This window comes from Triticum aestivum, chromosome 4B, assembly GCF_018294505.1.
Source record: "Triticum aestivum cultivar Chinese Spring chromosome 4B, IWGSC CS RefSeq v2.1, whole genome shotgun sequence".
NCBI lineage: Eukaryota > Viridiplantae > Streptophyta > Magnoliopsida > Poales > Poaceae > Triticum > Triticum aestivum.
Window position 1 is genome coordinate 65,877,561 of NC_057804.1, and position 5,746 is coordinate 65,883,306.

Below are 5,746 nucleotides of genomic sequence, written 5' to 3' on the forward strand. Positions count from 1 at the left end.
ATTATCATGTTGCATCCATGTTTTGAGGTGTTTGCTTGATGTTTGAGTGCATTTTGCATCAATGCCATGTTTAACTTGGTTTGCTCATATCTTCTAGGCCGTAGCCCCGAATTAAATAAACTTTATATGTAACTTGACTAGAATCTCGTGTAGATCATCTTGGTGCATCTTAACTTGCCGTTTAACAACTTGAACATAAGGTTTATTCAGATCTGGACCAACTTCGAAAGTTGCATATGAGGACTTACCGGAATTGATATATGTTGTTCCCGGCCTCATTTAAACTTGCCTTGATGTGTTGCTCTTGTTTGCATCATCCCTTGCCATGAGTAACTTCATGTAGCGTTGTCATGCATCATACTTGTTTGTGCATCATGCCTTGTTCTTGTGTGGTGTGTTTACTATGTTGTGTGCTTATTTTCGATATTTCCTGTTTTGTTGCGATCGTGAGGATTCGTTTGTCTACGCTTGGTTCGGCTTCATCCGTTCGGCTTCTTCATGGACTCGTTCTTCTTCCTTGCGGGATTTCAGGCAAGATGACCGCTACCCTGGATCTCACTACTATCATTGCTATGCTAGTTGCTTCATTCTATCGCTATGCTGCGTTACCTATCTTTTGCTCATCAAGCCTCCCAAATTGCCATGAACCTCGAACCATTGACACCATCCCTAGCAAACCGTTGTTTGGCTATGTTACCGCTTTTGCTACACCCCTCTTATAGCGTTGCTAGTTGCAGGTGAAGTTGAAGATTTCTCCATGGTGGACAGGATTTTGGTTGGGATATCACAATATCTCTTATATTATTATTAATGCATCTATATACTTGGTAAAGGGTGGAAGGCTCGGCCTTATGCCTGGTGTTTTGTTCCACTCTTGCCGCCCTAGTTTCCGTCATACCAGTGTTATGTTCCCGGATTTTGCGTTCCTTACGCGGTCGGGTGATTTATGGGACCCCCTTGACAGTTCGCTTTGAATAAAACTCCTCCAGCAAGGCCCAACATTGGTTTTACCATTTGCCTCACCACCACCTACTTTTCCCTTGGGAGTCGCGCTCTCGAGGGTCATCTTTATTATAGCCCCCCTGGGCCAGTGCTTGTCTAAGTGTCGTTCCAAACCAGAGCCACTTGCAGCGCCACCTCGGGGAAACTCGAGGTCTGGTTTTAGTTGTACGTAGTGTTCATCCGGTGTTGCCCTGAGAATGAGATATGTGCAGCTCCTATCGAGATTGTCGGCGCATCGGGCGGCCTTGCTGGTCTTGTTTTACCATTGTCGAAATGTCTTCTAAACCGGGATTCCGAGTCTGATCGGGTCTTCCTGGGAGAAGGTATATCCTTCGTTGATCGTGAGAGCTTATCATGGGCTAAGTTGGGACACCCCTGCAGGGTATAATCTTTCAAAAGACGTGCCTGCGGTTATAGGCAGATGGGAATTTGTTAATGTCCGGTTGTAGATAACTTGACACCAGATCCGAATTAAAACGCATCAACCGCGTGTGTAGCCGTGACGGTCTCTTCTCGGCGGAGTCCGGGAAGTGAACACGGTTTCTGGGTTATGTTTGACGTAAGTAGGAGTTCAGGATCACTTCTTGATCGTTGCTAGTTGACGACCATTCCGCTTGTTCTCTTCTCGCTCTCATTTGCGTATGTTTAGCCACCATATATGCTTAGTCGCTGCTGCAGCCTCACCACTTTACCCCTTCCTTTCCCTTTAAGCTTTGCTAGTCTTGATACCCATGGTAATGGGATTGCTGAGTCCTCGTGGCTCACATATTACTACAACAACAGTTGCAGGTACAGGTTATGCGATGATCATGACGCGAGAGCGATGCTTGCTTGTGTTGAGTTCTTCTTTTGCTTCTTCGATCAGGGGATAGGTTCCAGATCGGCAGCCTGGGCTAGCAGGGTGGATGTCATTTGAGTTTCTATTTGTGTTTCATCCGTAGTCGGATGATGCTCTTATGTATTGTGATGTTGTATTCGAGTGGCATTGTATGCCTTATGTATGTATCCCTATCTATTATGTAATGTTGATGTAATGATATCCACCTTGCAAAAGCGTTTCAATATGCGGGTCTATCCTTGGTGGGACCTTCAAGTTCCTTTTGGATAGGGTCGCATATTGGGCGTGACAAGTTGGTATCAGAGCCTCGACCGACCCTAGGAGCCCCCTTGATTGATCGTGTAGTTTGGCCGATGTTGAGTCTAGAATAAACTATTTTCGGAGTCTAGTTATATGGGAGAGTAGGAATTCTTTTTACTCCTCTGCCCCTTCGTCGCTCTGGTGAGGAATTTTGAAGTAGGTGTTTTGAATTACTTCTCTTCCCCTTCAAATTTTTCTTTAGGATCATGCAGTTGGTTTTCCGATCGTTGTTCCTCAGCTCTTTTATCCGGTGCATTTCCCGTCAAGTCGACTCGAGCCTCTTCATCTTTGAGTTCAATCCTCAGTTGTTTTCTTTCCCACCCGCCCTCCCTTCTTCTTCTCAGAACCGGAGTCCGTAATCGAGTATCCTTCCTACTCATGCGAAGTCTTTGCTTTCTTTCCTCAATGATTTCAACCGGTGTTTTCTCTTCAAGATATTCATCGTTTCCCCTTCCAAGTTACCTTTGTTTTCCCGCCCTCCCTCCCTTTTTCTTCCCGGAGCCTGAGTCTCTTTCGACCCTCAATTTCATTCGTGTGGAGCCTCTTCAGTCTTTCGTCAATCATTTCAACTGGTGAATTCTCGTCTCGGTGGACATTCTTCATCTCTTTTCCAGTGGACCCAATAAAAGTTTTTGAGGTTGATCATATTCTTTTATTTGGATCAAGTGTTCTCCCTGCTCGTTCGTCTCTCGCCAGTTTATCCTTCCGAAGTCCTCAAGACATCTCAGGAGATTCGTCTATGTTCCAACTAATTCGAGGTTGTCACCTCATTCAAATATTTCAATTGTTCTGGTGCATCATTTATCTGTTCAATAATCCTTTTCAACGGTGTATTCTCTTCAGTGGGCCCTAACCCACAGGTCTATTCCCAGGATCTTACCTGACTCTTCTAATTCCCCCGGAGTTATTCTCAATTCTTTTCAAGTGTGACGTAAGAATGAATTCCATCAGTCACATGTCTTCTCCAAGATCGTTTCCAAACTCTTTTCATTGTTGGCTCAACCTTTTCGGTTTTCATTCTCCCGGAGTATCTCAGTAATTTTGGTGGTGTTTCTCGTCGTCATTTGAAGATTGAAGAAGAGTTTTTCCTCTCAAATCTTGTCCGTTCTCTCAAAGATTCTTGGTTCTAGCTTCATGTTATCCTCTCAAATTATTCCATTTGTCAGATATTCTTTCCTTAACCATCCGTAGTATGTCAGAAGTTGTTTTCCCGTTTCTTTTCACCGGAGGCCATCATTCCAGTGATCATTCTCTATTTATCCCGGTGCTTCGTTCAAGTGTTCCTTAATCAGTTCATGATCTCTTTGTTCTTTTACATCTAAATCCCCTCGAGCATATTGGTTCTTCTAATCCTTCCCGGTGATTCATTCTCTTTCATCAATCATTTTCTAATTCTTACGGCGGTTCATTCAGATTCTTTTCCTTTGTTATCGTATCAATCGTCGTTCTTTCCAATTCTACCGGTGGTTCATGAAGACCTTCTCAAGTTTGCGATATGTCACTTCTCAATCCTTTTCAAGAAGAATAAGTAGTATGCAAAAATCCATTGCTTGTCATCAATTTAATTTGATGAAGGATAAGCATACAATAAATCTTATTCTTATTTCATCCAAGTGAGTAATCCCTTCCTTCGGAGTTTGTTCTTGATGAATAAATTCTAGGTTCTAGTGTTTTCATCTTTTCTTTCCCGGAGTTCAAAGTTTCCTTGGCCATCTCGTCGGAACCTCCACCTAAATCATCGCAAGGCTCATCTTATTCTTTTATCCTTCATTCTATCTCATCATCCTTTTGTTACCGGAGTTCTTCATGGTGGTTCTTCATTATTTAATATTTTCTTCAAGAGTTCATCAAGATTTTGTTGGTGGAGTTCAAGTATCTTTTCTTCTCATCTCGAAGTGCAATTAATTCTCCGTACATGATCACAATGTAACTAGATTGGTGACTCTAGTGCAAGTGGGAGACTGTTGGAAATATGCCCTAGAGGCAATAATAAAAGTATTATTATATTTCATTGTTCATGATAATTGTCTTTTATTCATGCTATAACTGTATTATCCGGAAATCGTAATACACGTGTGAATACTTAGACCACACTATGTCCCTGGTAAGCCTCTAGTTGACCAGCTCGTTGTGATCAACAGATAGTCATGGTTTCCTGACTATGGACATTGGATGTCGTTGATAACGGGATCACATCATTAGGAGAATGATGTGATGGACAAGACCCAATCCTAAGCATAGCATAAAAGATCGTGTAGTTCGTTTTGCTAGAGCTTTGCAAGTGTCAAGTATCTCTTCCTTCGACCATGAGATCGTGTAACTCCCGGATACCGTAAGAGTGCCTTGGGTGCATCAAACGTCACAACGTAACTGGGTGACTATAAAGGTGCATTACAGGTATCTTCGAAAGTAGCTGTTGGGTTGACACGGATCGAGACTGGGATTTGTCACTCCGTATGACGGAGAGGTATCTCTGGGCCCACTCGGTAATGCATCATCATATTGAGCTCAATGTCACCAAGGTGTTGGACACGGGATCATGCATTACGGTACGAGTAAAGTGACTTGCCGGTAACGAGACTGAACAAGGTATTGGGATACCGACGATCGAGTCTCGGGCAAGTAACGTACCGATTGACAAAGGGAATTGCATACAGGGTTTGATCGAATCCTCGACATCGTGGTTCATCCGATGACAACATCGAGGAGCATGTGGGAGCCATCATGGGTATCCAGATCCCGCTGATGGTTATTGACTGAGAGCGTCTCGGTCATGTCTGCATGTCTCCCGAACCCGTAGGGTCTACACACTTAAGGTTCGGTGACGCTAGGGTTATGAAGATATGGATATGCAGAAACCCGAATGTTGTTCGGAGTCCCGGATGAGATCCCGGACGTCACGAGGAGTTCCGGAATGGTCCGGAGGTAAAGAATTATATATAGGAAGTGCTATTTCGGGCATCGGGACAAGTTTTGGGGTTATCGGTATTGTACCGGGACCACCGGAAGGGTCCCGGGGGTCCACCGGGTGGGGCCACCTGTCCCGGGGGGCCACATGGGCTGTAGGGGGTGCGCCTTGGCCATCATGGGCCAAGGGCACCAGCCCCTATAGGCCCATGCGCCTAGGGTTTCCCCCTAGGAGGAGTCCTAGTGGTGGAAGGCACCCCTAGGTGCCTTGGGGGGGAGGGAAACCTCCCCTAGGCCGCCGCCCCCCCTAGTAGATCTCATCTACTAGGGCCGGCGCCCCCCCCCCTTGGCACCCCTATATATAGTGGGGGAGAGGAGGGACTTCATACACCAGCCCCTGGCGCCTCCACCTCCCCCCGTTACGTCTCTCCCTCGTAGTCTCGGCGAAGCCCTGCTGCTGTGACGCCCTGCATCCACCACCACGCCGTCGTGCTGCTGGATCTTCATCAACCTCTCCTTCCCCCTTGCTGGATCAACAAGGAGGAGACGTCTCCCGTCCCGTACGTGTGTTGAACGCGGAGGTGCCGTCCGTTCGGCGCTGGTCATCGGTGATTTGGATCACGTCGAGTACGACTACATCATCACCTTGCAAGCTTCCGCACGCGATCTACAAGTGGTATGTAGATGCAAACTCTCTCC